This window comes from Sciurus carolinensis, chromosome 2, assembly GCF_902686445.1.
Source record: "Sciurus carolinensis chromosome 2, mSciCar1.2, whole genome shotgun sequence".
NCBI classification, from domain to species: Eukaryota; Metazoa; Chordata; class Mammalia; order Rodentia; family Sciuridae; genus Sciurus; species Sciurus carolinensis.
The window spans coordinates 35,715,025-35,739,442 of NC_062214.1; the positions used below are offsets into that span (position 1 = coordinate 35,715,025).

The 24,418-nt window shown below is 38.6% G+C and overlaps 1 pseudogene; it reads left to right on the forward strand.

Annotated features, from left to right (window-relative positions):
* Positions 1–21,915: 21,915 nt before the first annotated feature.
* On the forward strand, positions 21,916–23,334 carry LOC124976860 (elongation factor 1-alpha 1-like; annotated as a pseudogene).
* Positions 23,335–24,418: the final 1,084 nt, after the last annotated feature.

Genomic DNA, 24,418 nt, shown 5'->3' on the forward strand with positions numbered 1-24,418 from the left:
ATAGTTTCAGTTCTTACATTTAGGTTTTTGATTCATTTTGAGTTTATTTTGTATGAGATAGAAAACACATCCAATTTCAGTCTTCTTTGTGTGAATATCCCATTTTCCCAACACCATTTATTAAGGAGGTTCTCCTTTCTCCAAGTACATTTCTTGTGCTTTTGTTGAGAATCAAAGACATGGGGTTAATTCTGGAATTCTATTCTATTCTATTGGTCTGTGTATCTGTTTTTATGCCAATACCAAGCTGTTTCAAGTACTATAGTTTTGTAGTATATTTTGAACTTAGGTAATGTGATACATTTAGTTTTGTTCCTTTTGCTCAGGTTTGCTTTGGTTATTCAGGATCTTTTGTGTTTCCATATGAATTTTAGGATTATATTTTCTAGTTTTGTGAAGAATGCCATTGGCATTTTGATGTAAATTGCATTGACACTGTAAGTTGCATGGGGGTAGTATGGACATTTTGATAGTATTAACCTTCCAATTCATAAACATGGGATGTCTTTCTATTTTGTGTATGTGTTTCATATTATACTTTTGGTCAGAATAGTACAGAAGCAATGTGTCCTCAATGCTTCATATCAGAGGGACATTATATCGCTATCTTATCACTGGTGATTTTAACATTGATCACTTGAATAAGATGGTGTCTGCTAGTTTTCTCCACTATGAAGTCACACATCTTCTTCTTAAGATTAATAAGTATTCATATTAATGGAAATATTTGAAATTAAGCAAAAAAACTGGTTCTGGTTTCTAATCATACTTTTACCCACTAATTTTAATCAAGGACTCTTGCCTGAAATAGTAGGTTCGCATGCAAAGTACATTCTGGAGAAAATTCAATATTTAACATGAGATTCACATTTCCTTTTCTTGAGATTTAGATTGGTTTTCATAATTACTCATTTATTGCATCACTGAATTCCTGTCTCTCACTGTTTACTCAAAGTAATAACTGCCATCAGAATGTGACGGTTACAAATGTGTGCACAATGTAAATGTTCTTGCATGGTAGGTATTGTAATTCCTAAAGGTTCTTATTGGATTTCAAAAAAATGCAGGGAAAAGGTGAAAGTGGATTCTTTTGTGAATGGGTGTAATTTGACCATATCCCATGAGTACAGTGAAAGCATAGTCATTTGTGGCTTCGAGGTCACAAACACCTAATAAGTACACATAGTACTGAAGGAAACCTTCCATGTCACATAAGGTTCATGCTGTACTCTAATACCAAAATAAGCTGGAGCTTCAAGGAGATGGAGAGATGTGTTGGGGGAAATTCTTACATTAACATTAGGTCAACAACTTCAAATGTTTTTATAGCTTAAAACTAAGTACCTATAAGTAAGAGATAACTAAAACTTCTGTCTTAGACTTTACTCACTGCTCTGGGATAGGCTGTAAGACTATGAGATGTTGCTGGGCCTCCACTAAAGAGAGAAGAACCTCACTGTTCTTGGAATGCACAGGGTCAACTAGCTGAAGATCCCATGCTAGGACAATTCTCCAAAATGTGACTCAGTTTCCCACAAGACAGACATTTTTCAAGGCCAACTTTTTAAAAATGCATGGACTTGCACAGTAGAAATGTTGATATGGGAAGGATCATTTTTCTTTTCCAAGATACCAGGCAAAACAATTTCATAAACCTTTAGCAAAGATCTAAAGAGGTTATCTTTTGCCTTCACTTTATCAGAAGACAGCTCTGTTTGTAAATCTTCCCATTCTTAGAAAACTCAGGTGCTGAATATGTAATGCCTCCATCATCTCTCAGTAGTTGTTACTGCTAAGACTCATTCCTCATGTTCACTTACAGACCTGTGGCAATAAAAACACAGTCTTTTAAAATCCACCCTTCATGGTGGATGCCAAAGCTTTTTCTTTGACCTGCCCATACCAACACTGAGCCTCAGATGAACATTTGAAAATATGATTTTCAAGTGTTTTGTAGACTGTAACCTGAAAAGAGAACGTGATTTCTAGATGGCAGACTTAAATTGACTTTAAGATTGACTTAAAACCCAAAAGGTTATGATAGACAAGTTTTGACCAAATCTAACAAGTGAAAATGAATAGAGGCATCTATGTGTAAAATAGTTTCCTTGAGTCAGAAATGATCTGCTGGCTCAAATGCAGATCAGAGAGGAAGCAAAAGGACAAAACCAAAATACGACAAAACAGAACCTTGAGAATTTTTGCTGCAAATAAACTCAAGCTATGAAAGTAGAGTGGTTGGAATTGTAGCTGCTCCTGCCCACTTCCTGGAAGTAGCCCTCTTAACCAACATGTTGGGAAGCCTTGAACCCAGCACCTAGTGAGTGATACGATGAGAAGGTTGTAGGTTTTTGAATCCTTTTTTTTTTTTTTTTTTTTTTTTTTTTTTTGTGGTGCTGGGAATCAAACCGAGGGCCCTGTGCTTGCAAGGCAAGTACTTTACGAACTGAGCTATCTCCCCAGCCCAGTTTTTGAATTCTTGACCAACATTCTTGGGCAGATGTTTTTTTGGTTAGTGGGATTATGTCACTTTATATTTAGTATGACCTTACATAAACTTTAAAACCTGTTGCTTATTTTTTTCTGTATGACAATCTTTCAGAAATAAATGGATTTTTAAAATCAAACAACAACAACAACGAAAAAAAAGTAGAATAAATAGAAAAACAAAAGTTAAAGAGGATTCTGGGGTGGGAAGAAAAAAGCAGAAACTGACTTATTTAACATTAAAAAAAAACCCAAATTATTTAATGGAAAAACAAGTGTTTTGGGTATAGAAAAATTTAATAACATTAAAATAGAGTGTATTTTTCATCAAATTCAACTTACAAATATTCTTTTGATATGTAATACTCTGTGGTTAATGCCAAAGAAATGATGCTTGTTCTGTAGAAAAAAAGAATCCAAATATAAAATAGAAGATTTGTATGTTCTTTTTCCATTTTTGCCTACCTGTTTGCTCTTGCTCCAGATCAACAAAATATTCGACTATAAAAGGAAGAACAAGAAATGGGAGTTGAGAGCAAAACTTTTTGCTAATCACAAAGAGCACATTTTCTGGATCTGGAGCTCAATTCTCTCCTTTTTTTTTTTCTTTGTAAATATCTCACCTTTCATTGAGGTCATTCAAGGATATCCACATAAGCTTGGGATAGCTCATCAATTCTGAAGATGTGCTGTGTGAGTCAGCTGAGAAACAATTACCAAGAAGGAAACTTGCTAGCGGGTCTGCAGATATGAGTATTTGCAAACGAGGCATTTGAATGGAAACAGGTTGCATATTTTCTAATGCTCTTTGATTTTTATTTTTGATGGTCCCAAAGCATTAACTAGGTGCCAGGAACTTATCTTTGTGATGCTCCAGTCCCTGCAAGAACTGAAGCTGTGAAGCCACTTGGAACCAGCACATAAACTGCTTCTAAATGATCAGAAACTTCCCCAGCTTTTCCGCTTCAACTCACTGTATGCCTTTAAGCAAAAGAGATTTAAAAGTCCTGAGATTATAGGACCATAAAAACGCACATTTACATGTGGTCACATGCAAGGTTCAAGACCAGGAGCGAACCACAAAGGGAATGCTTTGCATAAGTAACCAAATACAAGTTCAATTAATGACACAGGACAGCTCCAAGAGGAACCTGAGGAAAATAAACAACCCAGAGTCTCTTATGAGCCTGAATATGTGTTCTGGAGCTTCAAGGATGCACAGTTGTTAGCCCCTGTTCTTTTCCATATGTTCCTTCTGGGACCTTCCACAGCCATATAAAATGCAGCTAGTAAAACAGGTTTCCGTGGGAGGGAGGTCTGGGAGTGCCTGAATTTCCTTCTTTTTTTGCTGAACAATTAAGCAACAAAAGCAGTCTGGGAAAATAGAAGACATTTCATAGCTGGCTATGCATTCTGCACATGCCAAGGAAAAGGGGTTTTGTAGCCTTTTGACTCCTAATCCTGTATTTACTTGTTGGCTAAGTGGAATTAATTCATTTGGTTTTACAGAGTGTAAGCTTTCTTCTAAGTTTCCCTTCTCAGAAAGAATGGCAAGCTTATCTTAGATGGTTGAAGATGGCTTGGGGATCTACTGTTATTTGAATAGAAGAAATGATCTTAGTTTAATGGACAAGTTATTCAATTAATTCAACATGGAGAGATATTTTAGTGCTTTTAGTGAACCAGGCTGGTGATAGGACACGGGATACATAGGTGAACAGTGATATTCAAAGAGACGGACAAAGGAATAGGTATTGTGGTCAGTGCAAAAAATAGGTGTGGGGTTAATGCAAAGAAAGCTATAAAGAAGACTTGGATCTTAGCCACATTTGGGGACTTGATAAAAGTCCTCCAGAAATCAAACCTGAGGTCCAGAGAGTGAATTGAAGTTCATTAGGTGACTAGGGAAGGGGAAGGAACTAAGTTGAATTTATTTGTCCATGAAGAAGAACAGCACAGAGAAGTCTCAGATATAGGTGAGTGCTCAGTGTGTATGATGAAGAATGTGGATATGATGTATGCAGAGACTGGTGAGAGATGCATTAAATGAAGGAGCTGGAAGCCAGATTCTTTAGGTCATTGTTGGCATTGTCAAGCATTTACATCTAATTCCAAGAGTCAAGGAGGAGCTTTAAGTTGGAGAATAAAACCTTCATATTGTGAAAGCTTTCTTGTTATGGTGTGGAGTATGTATTGGAATCGGGTGAGACCAGAAAATAGATCAAGTGGAAGACGATAAGTGAGAGGTAATGGTGTTCTTCCTACTGCAGTGGCATCAAGATTGGGTATGGTGATGGGCATGTGCTTCTCCTGATATCACCCATCAGAATCAGGACATCCCAAGAAATTGCAAGGACCCATTTGAATTATACAGACCTTTTCAAGTGTCTGCGTTATATTCTTAAACCATACCCATTTAGGAGCGAATATATTGTTGAGTAACATAATTAAATAACTCCAAGAAAAGAATGAAAGGGGTCTCATTTGTTTTAATTATATTGAGGTTGGAGGAATAATTTGGTGACTGCTTTATCCTTATCTACTGAGTTGCATCACTATTAGAGAGTTGACTGCAATTGTAGGAAATCTACAAAAGTATTTGTGGATTTAGAAATATTCAAGCGCAGAGGCAATTGCTCAGCAGTTCATTTACTTTTTGTAAGCTCATTATCCCACCTCTGCACATTACAAAGGGTCTTTTTGCCTCCTAAACATTCCTTTAAGGTGTAATTGTTTGATAATGTGTTCATCAAGCACAATGCACGTGAACATGAGCGTGAATACCTTTTTTGACATGGGGAAAAGGTTGGAACTGTGGAATCTTCAGTGCCTACTGGTGTGACTTGCAGAGGCAAAGAGGAAAGCCCTTCTTAGATCATGTAGCCCAAGTGGAAGGTGCACAAGATGTTAGAAGGAACAGATCTGGATTCATGCTGGGTCTTGTGAATTATGTGCTTTGTGATTCTGAGTTTTGTGGAGATTAAGCCAAATAAAAATAAATAGTGTAGGTAATGCATTTAGCACGCTGCCTACCATGGAGTGGGCACTTTGGTAAGTATTGGCCACCATGAGCTATGGAGTACCAGTCATGTGCTAAGGGACTTTCAGTGAACTGCAACTGCCTTAGGTTGAGGTGGGAGATGGGGATGTATGTTGTATGTACCATGGAGGCAAGTCCATTTTAGGCACTTCCTCAAGGTCAAAGGCATGATGTAGAACACAGGACCCAGAGAAAGGGAGTGTGAGAGTCTGCCTGTTATTGTCACAGCCCACATTTGCTGAGGGCAGCCCCTATCTGACTGCTACAGTAAAAGTTCTGGTGTGATCTCAGCGAAGCAGCAGACCTTCATCATGTTACTTTCACAGGACTTGCTTCTTTTTAGGTGTACCATGATTCCCAGGGAAGTTTACAAAGTAAAAAAGGCTGAACAAATGCAAGGTATTTCTATTGCCATTTACCCAATTGGTGATGTGGTCTCTATGGACTGGATATATTGAGAACACCCAGGCCTCTTATTGCCCACTCACTCCCATTTTGAAGCACACATTTATGTTTACTGATTATTCTTGGGTCCAATCTTTTCCTATTTATCCTACTTGTTCCTTGCCAATATCCCAAATTTCATTACACTTCTCCTGGGAAACACAGTAGTGGTGGGAAGAAAATGTAATTCTAAGGTCAAAATGTGGGATGATGGAAAAACAGAAACCTATTACAGAACTCTAATTTAAATATACCATTGAAAGGGGGAAGGGCTGAGTCATTGAACACTAAAGTGATTTCCACATGTATTTGATAATGATACTTTCCAGTGACTAATTACGTGTCCAGAACCTTATATTTTTCTTGGAGCCTTTATGATGCTCCCTCAGTCTGTTCTCTTTGTACTCATTTTTTGTTTTTCATTCTTACAGTTGAATATTTTGTGGATAAGGTATTGAAGTAAAAATGCAAGAGGCACCCACCAGAAGGAAAAAGATGGAAGATACAGGTTATTGAAAAGAATGTGGGTTGTAGTCTATGTCATGCTGCTCTAACAGAATACAGGAGATTGGGTAATTTATAAGGAGCAGGAATTTATTTGAATCGTGGTCTGGAGGCTGAGAAATCCAAGACAGAAGGACTTTCATCTGGTAATGGCCTTCTTGTTGCATCATAACATGAGAGAAGTCATCACATGGTAGAGAAAAAGAGAGAAAGCTTGAGAGAGTATCTGAGAGAGAAAGCATGCAAGAAGAAGCTGAGTTTGTGCTTTCATAAGAAACTTACTCTGAAGATAAGTGATCTACTCCCATGATAGTGACATGAATCCGTTCATGAAGACAGACTCCTCATAGCCTAAACACCTCTGAAAGATTGCATCTTTCAGTGCCTCCACATTGGGCATCAAGCTTCCCTAAGCATGAACTTTGGGGGGCAGGCTCAAGCCATAGCAATGTGGGACAATGGGAACTCACACATACCATGGAGTATAAATTGATATAGCCCTTTTGGGAAAATGGTTTGCAGTGTCAGCTACAGTTGAATATAAGCTACCATGGGGTTCATCAAGTCTACTTCGCAGAAATGTGTGAAACAGTCACCAAAAGACAAGTTGTAGAATGTGCAAATACCCTTAAACTGGAATTCACCAAATGTGTATCAGCAACAGAATACGTAAAAACAATGGTGTCATGTTCATCAAATAAGATACTATACAATATGCATGGTGAATGATCTAATTCTAAATGATGTGAATCAATGGAAATAAATCTTATAGATGTAGAATGATGAAAGAAAGAAGCCAGACACAAAAGAGCATACACTATATGTTTGTAGTTATATACAGTGCAAAAATAAGCACCACTAATTTGTGCTTTAGAAGTTGGGACAATGGTTATTCTTGGATTAGTGACCAGAAGAAAGCATGGTAGGAGGCTTTGTGGGGGCTGCTTATGGTCTTAGTCTGGGTACTGGTTCTAAGGCTATTTTCATTTTGGGAAAATTCATTGAACTGTATGCTTCAGTGTACTTTCAGTATATTACTTTTCTTTCTTTATTTCAGTATATTGTTTTTCATTAAAAAGTTTTTTTCCTGCTTTTTTGTTTGTTTGTTTGTTTGTTTGATTTTTGGTACCAGGGATTGAACCCAGGGGTAACCAGCCCATTTTTGTATTTTATTTAGCAACAGAGTATCACTGAGTTGCTAATGGCTTTACTAAGTTGCTGAGGCTTGAGGCTGGCTTTGTGCTCGCAATTCTCCTGCCTCAGCCTCCTGAGTCTTTGGTATTACAGGCATGTGCCACCACACCCATATCAATAAAAAGTTTTTAAAGATGTTGACAACATCAAGTTTATTTCTATCACAGTTATAACCTTAGATACTAAAAGAGTTTTTTTATGTAACAAATCTGCCAGTTGAGGAAACCAGCTAAAGATATTTCCTCCAGTTCTTAAATTTATACATATCATACAGAAAAGAGTGCTTTTACATCATTATTTCAGGATGGTATCATCAATATTTTATTCTAAAAGCTGTAGTCAGAAATAGCACTATTATAGGTTAGATAAAAGGTAGCCCCCAGAAGCTTATGTGTGAGACGATGCAAGAATGTTCCGAAGCGAAATGATTAGATTATGAAAGCTGTAACCTAATCAGTGGATTAATCCATTGATATGAATTAACTGGGTGGTAACCATAGGTATGTAGAGGTGGCTGGAGGAAGTAGGTCACTGGGAACATGCTTTTGGGGTATATATTTCTTACCAGGTAAGCAGAGCTCTCAACTTCCTTGTCATCTTGTCCTGAGCTGATTTCCAGTGCCATGCCCTTTTGCCATGATGTTCAGCTTCACCTTGGACCAACAGCTATGGAGTTAGCCATCTGTGGACGAAGACCTCTGAAATGGTGAGCCAAAATAAACTTTTCCTCCTTTACATTTTTCTCGTCAGATCTTTTGGTCACAGCAACACAAAACCGATTAAAACAATCACCCACGAAGGGCTCTGGCAAATATTAACTGACATGTTATATGTAGCTAGAGTTCCTGGTACTGGCAGGCCTTCGAGAGGGTAGCAGTTCCAAACCCTTCACTTAACTTGAAAACTGGGTATGGAGTAAAGAATGAACAACTACTAAGCAAGTGTTATATGCAAGGTATTGCCCATGAGTTCATAATATGCTAAATCATCTTATTTTACCCCCATCAATTTGTGGGGTAAAAACTGTTTCCCTCACTACCCTGATAGGGTGACTGAGACTGAGAGTCAGGTGGGCAAGGTCACAAAGGTATAGGGGCATTCTGATATCTGAACATAGGTTTGCTTACCTCCAAAGTTTATTCTACAAAAGCATACCCACTTCCTTGTTAGGTATAAAGTACCCGAGTTGTACTCAAATTTCTCTAAATACAGTGGTTTCCTTCTGAGGTAGGAATAATATGCTTGACTGGTTTCAGAGTACCATTTTCCGTGTTGAATTGGCTTAGTGGTAAATGGTTTTTGAATGAAGTGGGCAGAGGTTCAGTGAACAGCAGGGAAGTCTCAAAGGACTTTGTGAATTGGCGTTCTTAGTGTTGGGAGTTGTTACACTTTGAAGTAATTGCATGCTGAATAAATAATTCCAAATTCCATGTAGAGGGATGCCTGGACCCTCAAAATTTTAATACTTATTGAGCCTATCTTTATATGGTTTATCAATTTAATAACTAAAATATACTTTCCTTGCGGTCAAGAGTTTCCCAGGAGTCAACTAAAAATGTGGTAGATGCAATTTCATTAATAGCCACTTTGACCTCTATTAAAAGGAAAATAAAAAGTCCAGGTATTGGTCAAAGATAACTTACTAAAACAGTCCAAGAAGCCCAGCATTTGTCCTTGTAACCAACATATGATGTGGTTTGCCCTCTTTGCAAGAGAGAACTTTGCCAACATCTGCTGGCCTGAGAAAGACAAGGGAAAAGACATGGAAAAAGACAAGGGAAGGAGACATGGCAAGAGAACCAGTGTATGTGTGTGTGTGTGTGTGTGGGTGGGGGGGACACGCCTCAATCTAATCACCCATAAGTTAGATATCATTACAATCTGGAAAGAGAAAACTGGGCTTACAGATGGTGAGAGACTTACTTAATTCCATAGAGATATAAAGAGGCAGAATCAAAGTACAGGTCTATTTCATGGGTTAGCAAACTTTCTTTTTTTTCCTGTAAATGACCAGATAGTAAATACTTAAGTCATGGGCCATATAGTCTTTGTTACAATTACTTGACTAATTTGTTATAGTCTGAAAGCAGATATGAAAAAATATATAAGCAAGTAGGTGTTATATTCCAATTATTTGAAAATGTCTAGACCATTTTGAGCTTGTAGGTATACACAAACAGGAGGTAAGTCAGATTTGACCCATAGGCCCATTTGACCCATAGTTAACAGACCCATTTTTTTTTTTTAAATCTGATTCCAAAGCTCATGAAAGCTGACTTAGCAAGTGGTTTTATTTAAAGTTCCTTGAAATCAAGGCCTTTCTGCAAAGTAAGACTTGAATTTATCCTCAACGTGCATCGACTGTTGAAAAGAAAACTTTGACACACACAGGAGGGACAGTGAGTGCATGTGTGTTGGTGTTTTTGTGTGTGTGTGTGTGTGTGTGTGTGTGTGTATGTCTGAGTGGGTACACAACACAGAGAATAAAGCATTTACTCAGTTTTTTTCCTCTTACACCAACTGACAGAGTTTTGTGATTTTTCATAACCTAGGATGTCTTGCTACCTGCTCCATTTAAATTAATGTGAACATTAAAGTGTATTGAATTGTAATGAATTTGAGGAAAATTTTCTAATTGGTATTTGGTAGATGGAATTCAATTGTACCTCACTTGGAATATTGTAAATTTTAGTAGTAGGCTCTAAGTGGTCTCAGGGTAGTTTGCAAATGATATGTACTGAGGTTGTAAATAGAATCTGCTGAGATCCTCCATATTATCTGCTGCTTCATTAGGTTCTAGAAAAGTCAATTCATGAAGTTAGGAGGCATATTGTGTTTATAACTAAACCAAGAAGGGTATTGGTGTACAAATTAACCCAGGGAAGGAAAGTCCACTGGAGAATGATTCATGAAGACAGGGACAAATGACAGGCATCATGAAACGTTAAAACTGGAAGAACTCCTTAGGCAATTTCAATTCATGAGAAAATGGACATCAGGATATTAGCCAGTTAGTGCCAAGCCAAGGCTAGCATTGGCACAATTATCGATTTCCCCCCGCTCTGTTGAGCATCAAGATCTGTTTAATATTGCTAAACATTATTAAAGCTTGGTTTCTCATATAGAATTTAAAATAACATCAAGTCATGAAATAAATAAAAGAAGTCCAAGACAGTTATAATTTCTTCCAATATGACTATTTCTGATGCTTTATAAAATAACAAAAACCAAATTCAAGGGATGAACTTTTGGCCCCAACTTTGCTAATAATGTTTAAGCAAGTGAATGGTCTTCCCAGCCTTTCCCAAAGGCCCCTAGATTAATTTTTGGTGACATTGCTAGGAAACTCCCATGAAATCTTGTGGGTCCATAGAAACCATGCATTAAGTCTGTAACATATTGTGTAGATCACATCCTATCATGTGAAAATGTTCTGTTCCAAAAGTCCCTTGGAACTGTGGATGCATTTTTCTTATAAAACAATGTTTCAAGGGATGGTTATCTTCCCTGGCCATCACAAAAGCCTACTGGATTCCCCAAGTGACTGAACTGGAATGAATGTGATCAGAGGCTGTCAAGACCCACACTTCCAGTCTTTCGAGGGGCAGCTCTATGGATTGGGAAACTGGTAGAGGCTCTGCTATATTCTGTCTTCTTTTTGGAAGAACTTGGCAGCTCTTGAGTAGAGAGAGGGAGGAGGGTCTGTGGGAGTGGGGCCTTGGTTGGGAAGCTGAGGTCTCCTTTGGAAAAAGCGGAGGAAGGCTCCACGTTAGAGGGGAAAGGAGGAGACAGGAAACCTCCATTAAATTGTTTATAAGTTGAATTGTTTCTAAAGCCGGAACTGACAACTGTGTTTTTACAAAGCAGAAAAGGATGCGACAAGCCTCAGAGCCCTCATTCAGGCATGTACAATGCTCAAGAAGATCAGAGTACAGTTTTTTTTTTGGACAGGTAGGTTTCAGAAAATTGAGGGTTGAGACAGAGTATGAATTCTTCTAATTTAAAGATTATCATAGGTATTACTGATGCCATTTGAACAGGTCTGTAACATTCACAGACTGTGGAATGGCTTAGATCACTGCCTAAGCTAACAATTATTTTGGTTTTGCTTCTCCTGTAAGACAAGGGAAAAGGTTTTGCATTCTATCAGCTGGGCTTTTATTGTTTTTCATGTTAGGACAAATGTTCTTTGAGAGGTGGGGTCTTGTTTGAGGAAATGTCAAGCTGTCCAGTTTAGATTTATTGGTGATTGTGGCAGGTGCCAAATGTTTCAAGAAGTTGGTGTATGCACTTTTCCCCCAGCTCCTGGCAGACTTTTCTGGAATCAGGATACATCCACTGCAGGAAAAAAGCAAATGGGTTTTACTTAAAATAGTGTGCAACAGAAAACCTAAAGAAGGCATGTAGTAGATGGATTTACATCATTGGAAAGGTATTTTGTGCACAAAGTTCCAAAGTTAGGGAAGGCAGCTAAACAAGGATCTGTCACTAAAGGCCCCGGCGTTGTCTGTGGTGTCTGGGTGGGCCAAAGAGGCATGATTTATGGGAATATCATGAGACTTGCTGGTTCGAAAGTATTTGTCCTTCAATGTCCAGAAATTCCTGCCTTTGGAATAGTCCTTGGAGAAACACTGATTTAGCTCAACTTTCCCACCAAGTGCCCTCACTTTGACCAGCAGGTCAAATTCAGCATAAACCTTTTGGCAGTGAGTCCCTTGGAGGCCTTAATATTATCTTAAAAATTGCTAGGAATTTTGCATCCTTCCCATAATATATTCATGTTTAATTTAATATAAGACTATCATCCATTCCCAAAGCTTGGAGTGAAATTGATGCTTCAGAAAGATGGACCATGTTTACCCTGAAATTTTGAGAACTCCCTGGAATACTGTCTTGTCCCCTGATGAGGAGAAGCCTCTCATGAGAAAGAAGGACTTCATTGTCTAGTTGGTGGTCTAGCCACTGTCCTTTGAAAGAGTAAAAATACTCTTTTTTATTGGTCCTTCTTAGTTATACATGAGAGTAGAATTCATTTTGATATAATTATACAAGCATGGAATATATTTTATTCTATTTAGGACACCATTCTTATGGATGTACATGATGATGGGATTCATTATGGTGTATTCATATAAGTACAGAGGAAAATTATTTCAGATTCATTCCACTCTCTTTCCTTTTTCTATCCCCCCTCCCTTCTCCCATTGCTCTTTTGGAACAGTTAATATGTGGGTTTGCTTTTATTTTAGGTGAAGCACCATGTGAGAGGAGTTCACCATCACTTTGGAAAACAGTACTCAGGTCTCTGAGGGATCAAAACACCTTTGGTGATGGAAAAAGACAGGTCTAGAAATGTGGGATGCTGTGCTTCGAGGGGATGCTTAGGTGGGATGTGGGGAAGCTGGGTTGAAGGGAGAGGGGCAGGGTGGGGCTAAGGGAGAAACAGGAAGAAAACAAAAAAAAGATGGAGGTGTGAGTGTCAAGCTTATCTGTAGTCCAAATGCTATTCTTCAGCTCCTACTCTAACTCCTCTATTCTGGTGGCTGCATTTCCACTTGGAGACTCAAGACAATTTGAGTCCAAAACTCAAATTGTGAGTGACTCGCCCACTCTTTTCTCCTGCAGCATCTCAACCTTCTGACTCCTGGGAGATTCTGGCTTCATCCCTGACACTGCCAACTCTCTGTCTCACTGTTGTAGCTAGAAACTGGGAGTCTCTGTCTTTGTCTTCTCAACCTCCCATCCACAGTCCGATGGATCTTGAGGTCTAACCAAGTATGCTCTGAAAAATTTTATTCTCTTTAGAAATTACAGTTCCTGCAGAGAGCTATAACACTCAAAGTGCTGAATGGAAAGAAATTAATGAAGGATATACTCACGCAGTAGGGATGAGGACACCAAGAAAGAGTGACAAAAGACCCAGGGAAGACTACAGCATGCTGTGATCATCCCTAGGAAACCAGAGGCAAAGGTGGCAGTGGAACTTCCACAAGTACTATGTACAGGAGCTTAAAACTGCAAGAGGGACTGTCTGATGGGGACTGTTCAGTGTAGCATGAGAAGGGGTGTGTGGGAAGAACAGGGTAAGGAGTTGATCCCACCATTCTGCCTTCTCCCATCCTTTAATCCTGGCCCACTACTTCCTGTTGGCAAAGGTCAGATGAAAAACATCAGAGGGCAAAGGAATTCAGTACTATAGGACACTGGGTCAGGCTCCTGGAGTGCAGAAAGGGAGGATGGGGGCCAAAAGGGATACACTAGGATAAGCAATGAATAGAGGATGAGTAGTCTAGATTCATCTTCTTCCAATGTTTGAAAATGCCACTGGAGTTCAAAACTATCATCTCTTTCTTGGATGACTTGGAAAAAAAATCCTTTCTAGTTGTCTTAGTTATCTCCAGTTTGTGCTCTACTTCCATTTTATAAACCAGCATTTATTAATTTTAATTCTGATGGATGGTACTCATATGTAATACACATCCTGGGGAAAAGATGGATATCCTTGGCTAGCACAGTCCCACATGGCTGTGGCTCCTTTCTTATGTTCTTCCCCTTAAGAGAGCACATGGGACCTCATATAGAAAAGGATGATTATGGAGTTGTCTGCATTTCATTAAGAGATTGTACTTGCTAACTCTGTACTTCAACAAATTATCAAAAACATATTCATGGGGTCTTATACATATTCATAGTGGGTGCTCAAGAAGTATTTGTTGAAGGGGTGTTACTTGTGGCACACATAACAGTGAATCTTTATATGTCCATGTGTTGAATACAACAATTAGACCAGCTGTTCTAAAATGAATTCCTAAAACGTGAATCTTATTACTCCTCTACTTACATGTGCTGGTAACTTCCCAGTTACCCAGTTGGTGGAAAGACTTCTTTATCATTCCAATTTCCCAGCCTTACTCTGATCTTTCCAGACCACTTTCCCCACCTCTCCCAACACCATCTGTTCCCCATTGACATTGAGGTCCTTATCAATCTTGGAAGAATACAGAGATCTCTGTGCCCTATGCACATTGCCTCAACACTTAACACTTTTATGCACACTGATCCAAATTCTCATGGCCATCACCTTATATTCTCTGTGACCAGCATAGCCCACTCTGCTAATGCACTGAGAAGGTTTCAAGTGCTGTGGAGTTAGTAATCCCTGGAAGCATCCCTCACCATCCTTAAAGAATGGGCTTCTTCTTGCTTCTCCCTTGGGTTCATTCTGGCATGTGTTCAATTGTTTCATGGAATTCCCTAGCTCCAGTAATCCTCCTTGGTAGCTTGGGGCCTGATACACCTTTATGTGCTTTCTTCCTTTATCACCTCACTTCCTTACTTCCTTACCAGTGTTTCCTGGAATCATCTTCCAAACACACTATTCACACTGGAATCTTTGTTTCAGAGTTAGCTTTTGAAGGAATCTAACTTAAAACATTTCAATGTTGTCTTCCAGCATCGTCTTGTCTTTGCATATGGCATTGTTTGGGTCTGGATTCCTCTTTCTGTTCCTTTTTGTAAACATCTAAAATGATGTAGAAGAATAAAATATTCTCCCTTTCATCTTGGTCTACTTTCCCTCCCAGAAGTAACCACTGTTTGGTATGTGTACTTCCAACTTCTCTCTTTACAGAGTTAAGAAGTACAACTACCTCCATATTTGTACATGTATATTTGTGCAAATGTGTGTGTATACACTCAAATGTAAATGCATTTGCCAGTGTATATATACAATGATAAATGAAACTGAACACATACCTAGATAGGTCTTTTCACATAAATTAATTCATATTATACATATTGCACTGTAGCTTGCTTTCTCAATAGTATGAACCTTTGTATACCACAATATAAGATGAGCTGTAATTATTTAGACATGTTTTTTTCTGCTGATGAACATTTCAAGAGTTGATATTTTTCCTATTAAAAAAAATTCTGCTATGACAGATATATATCTTATACATATGTGTTAGTCATCCTTAGACCAGGCTTTTTAGTTGTAAGCAATAGAAGACTCAACCTAAACTAGTTTAAGCAAAAAGTAAATTTAATTGTGAGAGGATAAATCTGGCTTTAGGAGCAGCTGCGAAGGGTTCAAGGGGTATCATAGGGACCTGGTCTCCTTTCCTCTGTGGTCCTTTTGTTGGTCCATTCCACAGACCTTCCTTTTCGGTGGCAAAATATCTACCAGTATCTCTAAGTTTCCATCTTCAGAACTCCAAGTCCATTGGAACACAGAGGGCAATTTTCACTTAATAACCCTGGAAAATGTTCCCAAATTGTGTCACATTGACTCACATGCCCATTCCTAAATCAATTATTGTGACTAGTGGGATGCAATGCTTGTCTTGGCCAGGCCTAGGCACATTCCCCTTAGAGAATTGGACTTGAGAAGGGAAGGGGAGTGGTTCCCTAGAGTTATTCTTACTCCAGTCACTTGAAAGGGAAAAGAATGCTGCATGTCCAGTCAAGATGGGTTTCTGTAAGTGAAAATAGTGTTAAATGTATATACATTAAATATATAAGCATTTTAATAGCTACTGTCAAACATCTCAATTTATATTTGTAAGGCCCACAGCATTGGCTAGAACCTGTCTCTCCACAGCCTTTAGAAACTGGATATTGTCAATATTTTAAATTTCAGTGGATTTATGTCTAAAAATGGTATTTCACTCTTAATTTCATTGCCTCATGAAGGTGTTTACCCTTTCACATGTTTAGTCAACCTTTGCATTTCTTTTTCTGTGAGCTTCTTTTATTTTTTTTCTGTGAAATATATTCATATCCTTTGGTTCTAATCCCATGTGGTTGTCTTTTACTTTTTGTTTGTAGCAACTTTTTATATATTATGGGGATTAGAATGCTGAGTTCCTTTCTTTTTAATATATATTTTTTAGTTGTTGGTGGACCTTTATTTATTTGTATGTGGCGCTGAGAATGGAACCAAGTGCCTCACACATGCTAGACAAGGGCTCTACCGCTGAGCTACAACCCCAGCCCAAGAATTCTGTGTTCCTTGAAGGTGAGACTTCACTGTAACCACATGAGACATCTATTACAAAGTAGAGATCAAGTGTCATGTGAATGAAAAAGTGAAGGAGTGCATAAATGAATGAGTTAATAGTTTGGTTTGTCCTGTTTTGTACTAGGCCTCAGGGCAAAATATCCCTGTTTCCATATACTTTCTTGGCAGTTTCTCTGTGAAGTTTCTCAGTGAGCTTTTCTAGAAGCTGTGAGGAACATGTGAATCAGGTTAACAGGGGGATAATGTTTGGTATTACTTTTCAGAAGCGCTCTCCATATTTTCTTATGCGAACTCATCCTGTTGCTAGGAGCAAATGGCCTACCTCCTGTGACTCAGACTCACACGATCACATCCATTCCCTTTGAAGTGTCCGCCCTGGATCTCTGTTGGGGCTTGCATCTGCCACGGGAGTCAGCTTGTATGTTGCCCAGTTCAACATCTATCCAGGATTTCATAGGAACTTGAGAATCATTATTTTTGGCTGGAATCCTGGGTTTGAGGTTTCTTCGTGTAGGACTCTGAAAAAAGGATTTGGAAATGTTGTCGTCTCTAATCCCAAAATATGTATTTGGGAGGCTGCCTTTGCCATGACCCACCTAACAACTCAGGCTCCTGGGTCCGTTTCACCCAAGTGAGTTCAATCCTTTGGTAGAGTTGAAAGAAACAGATTCATTAAATGGAATACCTGAGTTCTAATCCTGATTTTGATAGGCAAGTTATTCACCCTTTTTTCTTATCCTAAAATGAGATGGTTGGATATCTAAGTCCCAAATGTAGAAGTCTACAATTCTGAATTGAATTCCGAATTCTGCTTTGCCACCAGCAGTGTGTCCTAGGAACTTTGCCCATTACTCATGAGAATGTCAACATCTGGGTAAATAGATATTTTGGGGTCAGCTCTATAAAGCCCAGAAGTACGTATTGCATGTTGATTTTGGCATATGGACAAGCCTGAGCAGGGCCATGTCAAGCATTTTACCACGATAGCTGCTGGAAGGAAGGCCAAGTGAGGCTGTCTGGGTGATTTGCTTGAATGAAGAGGACCAGCCCAGGTCTCATGGCACAGATGACCTTCAGGAGGAGTGGAGGGTAGGTACCCAGGAGTGCATCTAGATATTGTAAAGAAATTTTTAGCGTCCATGTTGGAAATGGCTTATGACACTGTCAAAGCCACATTCTCAGACAACAGGGAGAGCCGTAAATAGATCTACACAGTTATCCAAGCATAGCAGAATAAAAGCTGAGGAAAGCCAAATTAAACAGGCTCAGCCAACATTTTGGGTGAAAATGTCAAGGATTGCTCATGCCTTCAGAGTGAGAAGTACTCTGTTCAGAACACTCACAATGGCCCATCCTTTGGAGATGGCTAGAAGCTGGGAGGTGGCTCATTTTAGTAAAGAACCAGAAGCCAAGACCCTTTCAAAGAGACCTCATACCTGGGAAGATTAGACTTGGAGCTTTGCTTGATTGATACTCAAATGACAATTAAAAAAAAAAGTTAGATTCTAAGACCTCAAGACTGAGAATCATGACACATGGCTGAGAGTTAATATAATGTGGTGAAAAATCCTTTAAATTATTTTTTGTCATAACTTCACACTAACAATCAATTGTGTATACACATCACATTTACATTCAGTATTTTACCAATTCTTCCTCCCTTCCTTCCCCCTTCCTCTCTATTTCATATCTATATATTCATATCTATTATATATTTTATATTATTTACATATAACTATATTTATTTATATATATATTATATTAATATATGTGAATCTATTCTCCTATGCCCATTTGAGCATAAGTTGTAGATATGATATCTTTTTACCTTTAAGTATTTCAATGCATATTTCCTAAAAATAAGGACATTCTCTTACATCACAGTAGTATCACTATCAAAAATCAGGAAATTAACATTGCCATAGTACTGTTATCCAGTTTATAGATTTCATCCCATTCCCAAATTGTCACAGTCCTTTATAGCAAAAGAAAATCTTGGATCATATATCACTTCAGTTAACACATCTTTAGTCTTTTTTAATCTGGAAGAGTTTCTCAGTCTTTGTCTTTCATGATATTTTTCATGAATGCAGGCCAGTTATTTTGTGAAATGTCCCTCAATTTGGGTTTGTCTGATGTTGTGGAATTTCCTTTTAGCTCCATAAGCTGCCTCCTGAATACCTACTTGGGATGTGACTGGCTACAGAAACAGACTCTCCAGTCTAGCAGTTGAGAGTTCACGCAAACTCTGCTTTGTCCAGTTTTGCGGATTTTCTTCTTGTCCCCCTCAAAAAGGGACTCTGCATCTGCAAGGGTTGTGAGAAAAAATCAGATACTTTGCTTGCTACACATTGTTTCCCACATAATGCTGGAAGTGGCAGATAGATTCTCCAGTTTTCTCAGAATCAAATGTTAGAACTGCAAAATATGCAGTACAAACAGATGAGACTGAATTTATGATGTATAAGATAGATTCTTTGAAAAAATAAACTTGAGATCTAAACACATCTATGTAGAAATTAATTGCTGCAACTTAATGAGCTCTTTGCTGGAAGTTTCTCTTTGTTTCATAGTGGAGTTTACTATAATATGGTTTCAACATTATTTAGGCCCCCATATAGGCTGACTCTAAATCAGTCTCTCTTGTAAGTTGGTCCTATGGCATGAAATCTGGAAATGACACTGCTGCAAACTTAATGAGTCTGAACATGATTTCTCAGACTCACTGACCCCCACATTTTCATTGGCCAACTGAGGAAGGTAGAATAATATGGGATGGTGTGGGATAGGAGGACTGCTCAAAATATTTCCTCTGTGTCTTGCAGACAAGTGAAGCTTTTCCCAAGGACTGGGATATTTCTGGCTAATCCTTCCAGCCAGCTGAGGAATTCTCCTGATGAGAACCACAGAATCAGACTCTTAGAATTATAGTTGTCACTACAAATTGCAGTGCACTCTGAGAACTGTGAAAAAAAACTAGCTTCAACAAATTCATTTAGGTAGAAGGGGCAACTCCAACTTTAACCAGTATTAAAAGGCCAACACTTGTAAATGCTTGAATGAAACACTTAATTATTGGGATGCATTTAAATAAGGATTAGGTCCATTCTTGGATCACAATTTCAGTGATCCAGTCTTTGAAATCATGGGAGATTTGTACAGTTATATTTCTGAATAGTGTGAAGAGCTATCTCACTTTTTACAGATCACTGCTGATTATTAATATACCTCACCCCTTTTCTTTAAACAACTATTAAATTATTATTTTAAGTTTAGTATAAGGAATGCTGTTCTAGAAGTCTTGTTGGTGCCTGCACCAATATGTTGGAGTGCTGAACCTATGTTTTCCTTCGGGTGTTGAACCTGTGTTTTCCTCTAGCAGTTGCAATGTTTCTGGTCTATTTCCTAGGTATTTGATCCACTTGAGTTCATTTTTGTGCAGGATGAAAGATGGGACTTTAGTTTTCTAGTTTTCCCAGCACCATTTGTTAAAAAGTCTATCTTTTCTTCAATATATGTTCTTGGCACCTCTGTGAAGTATCAGATGATTGTATCTATGTGGAGTTGTCTCTGTTTTTTTTTTTTATGCTAGCCTATTAGTCTTCATGCCTGTTTTGATGCCAACTCCATGCTGTTTTTATTACTATAGCTATGTAATATAATTTGAGGTCTGGTATTGTGATGCCTCCAGCATTACTCTTCTTGTTCTGGATTGCTTAATAATATCCTAATCTTTAATCATTTGTCAGGAGCTATGTACTTATTGTGCATAGACACAAACAACACCCTGTTGTTTTCTATCATTCTATATATCCACAAGAACTGTAGCCCCTAAAGATAGAAGAGTGAAAAATAGTTCTCATATCCCTGGAGTCACAAGTGTAGGAAAAGAAAAGAGATTGAAAAAGAGTTTCCCTAATTTTAAGTGTAGTATGAGTCATTCAAAGAGAAAGAAGCAGAGGGGACATGGTGAGAGAGATGAACAATAGGTAAATAAGTTGGAAGCAATAGGGGGAAGACTATGATGTGAACTTCCAGAGCAAGTTAGAATTGAGCTGAGTTTGAAGAACAGTTAGAAGTCAGGCAGGTGGATGAGGCAAGAGAGGACATCATAGCAGAAGCAATAGCATATTTAGTCCCTGCTGGTGGACTGCAGGTGGGGATGTTTGAGGGACTCTAAGCTATTCAATATAGGTGGAGGTAGAGGAGAAGCAGGAGATGAGGCTGGAAAAGTAGGAAAAGATCAGGGATATCCTTGTAGATCCTTTAAAGAGCTTGGAATGTCATATAAATATTATTCAGAATCATTGAAGTGATTTAAAGAAAGTAACATCATTGGGGAAAAAAATGCCACACTTGCCAAACACAGAAAGTCATGGATCATATGTTCTTCTTCAAATGTGGAAACGAGAGAGAAAAATATTTTAAAATGGTACCTCATGAAAATAGAGACTAATAGAGTTGAAGAAGGGGACAAGAGGTAGGGAGAAGGGAAGCAAAAGGGGAGGGACTGGGAAATTAAATTAGGTTGTGTGCATATTCCAGCATCTCACAATGAATTCCACTGTTATATGTGATCATAATGCACCAATAACAAATACTGGACTTGCAGAAAAAATGTAATGCCATTGTATGGCAAGGGTTAGGAAGGAGTTGGAGGTTGGAGGTGGGCACAGCAGCAAAAGCAGCAAAAGCAGCAAAGGCACAGTTGTAATAGAATATTAGGCAGTAAGACTTAAACTAAGATCATGACCTGGGAATGGAGAAAATGGCATACATTTAGGAGGGAGTTTTTGAGATGAAAGCAGTAAGACTTGGTAACCAGACTGAGTATAGTGGTGCACACCTGTACTCTCAGTGGCTCAAAAGGCTGAAGCAGAATGATTGCAAGTTCAAAGCCAGCCTCAGAAACTTAGCGAGACCATGTCTCAAAATAAAATATGAAAAAAAAAAAAAAAAAAGGATGGGATGTGGCTCAGTGATAAAGCACCTCTGGGTTTAATCCCTGTACCAAAAGGAAAAAGAAAAACAAACAAATAAAACTTGGTAACTGATAGGATGTAAGATTTATGAAGAAGTGTCAACTAAGGATGACCCTAACTTTCCTTCTTTTGGTAGCTAGCAGGATTATGTTATTATTCCTATTAAATCCCTATTATTTTTTGCAATGGGTTTATCACAAGAACACAGGTGTCATGAAAACCACCACTAAATCAGAGCCAAAATGGGAAAAGAAAAGATTCATATCAACATCATTGTCATCAAACATGTAGATTCAGGCAAGTCTACCACTACTGGTCATGTGATCTACAAATGTGGTGGGATTGACAAAAGAACCAGTGAAAATTTTGAGAAGGAAGCTGCTGAGATGGGAAAGGGCTCCTTCAAGTATGTCTGAGTCTTAGATAAACTGAAAACTGAGCATGAGCATGGTTATCACCATTAACATCTCCCTGTGGAAATTTGAGACTAGCAAGTATTATGTGACTATCATTGATACCCCAGGACACAGGGACTATCAAAAACATGATTATAGGCACATCTCATGATGACTGTGCTGTCCTGATTGTTGGTGTTGGTGATTTTGAAGCTGGTGTCTCCAAGAATGGGCAGAACCATGAGCACGCCCTTCTGGTTTACACACTGGGTGTGAAACAACTAATTGTTGGTGTTAACAAAATGGATTCCACCGAGCCACTCTACAGTCAGAAGAGATAATGAGAAAATCATAAAGGAAGTCAGGACCTAGATGAAGAAAATTGGCTGCAATTTGTGCCAATATTTGGTTGGAATGGTGACAACATGTTGGAGCCAAGTGCTAATATACCTTGGTTCAAGGGATGGAAATTCACCCATAAAAATGGTAGTGCCAGTGAAACCACACTGCTTGAAGCTACAGATTGCATCCTGCCACCAACTCGTGCAACTGATAAGCCTTTGAGTCTGCCCTTCCAGGATGTCTACAAAATTGGTGGTATTTGTATTGTCCCTGTGGCCTGAGTGGAGACGGGTGTTCTCAAACCTGATATGGTGGTCACCTTTGCTCCAATCAATGTCACAACTGAAGTAAAGTCCATTGAAATGCACTATGAAGCTCTGAGTAAAACTCTTCCTGGGGACAATGTGGGCTTCAATGTTTGCCATGGCAACGTTGCTGGTGACAGCAAAAATGACCCATCAATAGAAGCAGCTGGTTTCACTGCTCAGGTGATTATCCTGAACTATCCAGGTCAAATCAGTGCTGGTTATGCCCCTGTACTGGATTGGTACACAGCTCACATTACTTGCAAGTTTGCTGAGCTGAAAAAAAATGATTGATCGCCATTCTGGTAAGAAGCTGGAAGATGGTCCTACATTCTTGAAATCTGCTGATACTGCCATGGTTGATTTGGTTCCAGGAAAGGCCATATGTGTTGAAAGCTTCTCTGACTATCCTCGTCTGGGTGGTTTTACTGTTCGTGATACGAGGCAGACAGTTGCCGTGGGTGTCATCGAAGCAGTGGACAAGGAGGCTCCTGGAGCTGGCAAGGTCACCAAGTCTGCCCAGAAAGCTCAGAAGGCTAAATGAATTATTATCCCTAACACCTGCCACCCCAGTCTTAATCAGTGGTGGAAGAATGGTCTCAGAACTGTTTGTCTCAATTGGCCATTTAAGTTTAATAGCAAAAGACTGGTTAATGATAATGCATCGTAAATTCTTCAGAAGGAAAGTGAATGTCTTGTGGACCATTTGTGCTTTGTGTGTGACAGTTTTAAGTTATTAGTTTTTAAAATCAGTACTCTTTAATGGAAACAACTTGACCAAAAATCTGTCACAGAATCTTGAGACCCCTTAAAACAAGAAGTTTAATGAGGAAAAAAAAAAAAAAAGAAATCCCTATTAGTTGGTTTGGGGGAAACAAAGATGATGTGTTCAGATTTTCACATATGTGGGTTTGATGTGCCCAAGGAACACCTGAGTGATAATATTCCATAAGAAGTTGGAGGGTAGCTTCCAGATCATAGAAACAAATCAAGTTGGAAGTGAGATATTTGGGAATCACTGGTACACAGGTAGAAATAAAGTAGATAAGATCAGACTTGTTCAGGGTGAAGACAATAAAATAAATAAAAACAGATGGGCCCAGGAAAATGAGTAGAAGGAGAAAAGAAACAAATAACAAGCAATTCAAAAGTAGGGTTAGGAAGAGAATTCTTTTAAGAAGAGACTAAAAAGAGGGTAAAAGTAGGATAAAGAGTAAAAGAGGCAGTGGAAACCAGGAGAGAGGACAATCTTGGAAATTAGCAAAGGAGTAAGTGGGTAAGAGTGTCATGTAGGCAGAGAGGTTATTAGGATGAGATAGATTTAAGAAGTACACTTTGAGAAATAATAGTTTACTAATGGGAAATGGGAAGTGGGGAATGGCATAAGCTTGCTGTATTTTTTCTGAATATTTTGCTTGTGGACAAAGTTCAAGTCTCCAGCAACTACGTATTTTAAGAAACATGCCTCTACCCAACTGCTTTCATGTGAGGGGATGCCCTTCTTCTGTAGTCCTGTCCCAAAGTCCTCTGGGACTTTGCATTTTTGCTGTGCTGTGTCTACAAGTTCTTTCTTCTCTTTAACAAAACTGACAGTTGTCACAGGAAAATTCTGCTTTATAATAGTCAGGAGAGGGCTTGATAGAAACTGGAGTGGATGTGTATTGACATACACAGTCAATAGCATCCTCTGGTATATGTGGGTC